The following is a 2,365-nucleotide window of genomic DNA, read 5'->3' as shown; positions in this document are numbered from 1 at the left end:
TTTTTCCGTGTATACCATGTATACAAAATCTGTATACCAGTGTATACCAGCAGGTATGCAGCCCCTTAAGAGATTTCAAAAAAATCTGTGCATCTGTTCATCAGCTCTGTATTTCAGCTTCTAAAAAAACAAAATCCGAACAGGGATGGGGGTCGACTCGAGAGGAAACCAACTCGGAGAAATGCGGAAGTTTAGTCCAATATGGACTCGGATGGGTTCACAACAAAGAAAGAGAACAAATTAGTATATGAAAGATTTACTGCACAAAACATTTAATAAGATAAATGAAGCAACTAACTATAGCTACTATATTGAGAATATGTAACAACAAATGACAAAAGCACAGGCAGCAAACATTTTCCAAACTTACCAACCTTAAGTCCTTCCTATAACTAAAAATGAACATGCTATTTTAAGAACACAAGACATAAAAATAGAAGAAAAAAATGATTTAGTATTTTAAACAGAGAAGGGATAAGTTCAAAATCTCACAGATTGATTGCTCAAGACTTTGAAGTATATACGAAATCAAGACAAACAGGCAAGGGCATCAAGGTTCGAACAGGCGCGGTATCGAATTGAAAACAGCCCATAAAAGATCAAATTTAAATCTTATAAATAAGACACTAGCTATTATCATTAATTCATCCTTCTTATAATTTTAGGGGAGAGGGGGCAAATGATTTTAAAAAAAAAGTCCGGGGATCATACCATAAACACATGAAGAATAATAATCAACCTATGAACCAACATCATATAAATGAAGCTCTACTTATTGTCTATGAATACCAACATTCAAACGAATACAACTTTGAAACACACCATAATCTGAAATTTCAACTTAAACGAGAAGAAAGTTGACTCATGATGAAACATAGAGACACAAATCAAAAAAAAAATCTAGGCATGTAACTAGAGACGACATCCCGTCTTAACCGAAAAACAACGTTACACAACCAATAAAGAATTAATCGACAACTAACTTTACATTAAGAAACGATTTAGCATTCATTAGGCAGAGATAAGTGTCAAAATTATCATTCTAAAATTTCAATTTCAACATTACTCTTGTTAAGAACATGAACGAAATCACAGAGGAAATTAAGAGCTAAAACAAATAGCGAAGAGGGGTTTACCTCTTTTCGGGCAGCGATTTGAGACTAGACGAGCAATGAGAACCGCGACTTTACCACCAACTCCGGGACTCAAACAGCGGCAAAGAAATATGGGCAAGAATATCCCAATAGTTCCCTCGAGTTCCAAGGAACTCGTGACGGAGTAGTGAACGTCAACGAGGAGAAAAGGAAATGCAAAGACCCTGAACGAGTTGATTTCCTCCCTTTAGAGTATTATCAAACTACCTCCACTCAAGTTGCTTTCTATATTTTCGCTCAAAATTTCGACTCCAAAAAAAATAAAAAAATCCCCCCTTTCAACAGTGAATAAAAGGGAATACATATAGGGATTATCTAGGGTTCCCCTTTCTTTTTTTTTTTCGGAGGGAAAGAAATAAAAATCCCATTCAAAAAGTCCAATTCGAAATTCAAAAAACTTCAAAACCTTTCACCCTTCCGGCTGAACACCTTTTCTTTGAGGTTTTGGTTCATTCCGAAAGGGGAAAGGAGGACAGAGGCGTGCCTGCTATAGTGCTGTAGAGAGAGACGTTGGCTGCTGTCGAGCATTTAATGGCTCTGTCATTTTCCTGCTAGCGTGAAGACGTTGTGGTCTTACTCTGTTTGGTTGCTGCCGCTAATGCTGGGATGTCATACTGTGGTTCCTGGGTTTCTATTGTGAAGGGGAAAGGAATTTGGGCCGGGTTTAAGGAGTTATGGGCTGGGAATTGAAGTGGGTTGGTTGGCTTGGGAATTGGGCTGGCAATTAAAGGAAATAAAGAGGGAAAGACTGTTGGGAATGGGGTCGGCTGGTATTGTTGTTCACAAATTGTTGTTGTATTATTAAGGCATAATACATATTTTGACCCCTAAACTTGGCTTCAAATTTTAACTTTGACCTTTAACTTTGTAAGTGCACAAATAGGCACTTTAACTATCCAAAACTTAAACAAAAAAACACTCGGATCCTACCTGGCAAAATGCGTGAAATACACTCAAATTAGGCGCGTCAGATGTGAAAATTCAGCGGGTCAACAGTAAAAAAAGCATTGAAAGGACAATTAAACCCTTTTTATATTTTTTTCAACAATTTTCCCCTCTTTTTTGCATTATTTGTTGTTCACTGCAAAATGCAAGTGACGTTTAATAATTATTACGAATTTTTTTTATAAAAGTTAATTTTTAACTGACCTTAAATAAATAGTTTTAAATTTTAAATTTGAATAAATTATATATATTTATATGGTAGTAAA

The sequence above is a fragment of the Solanum tuberosum genome, unplaced genomic scaffold, assembly GCF_000226075.1.
Source record: "Solanum tuberosum cultivar DM 1-3 516 R44 unplaced genomic scaffold, SolTub_3.0 scf00098, whole genome shotgun sequence".
Lineage (NCBI taxonomy): Eukaryota > Viridiplantae > Streptophyta > Magnoliopsida > Solanales > Solanaceae > Solanum > Solanum tuberosum.
Note: the sequence above shows the minus strand (reverse complement) of the source record.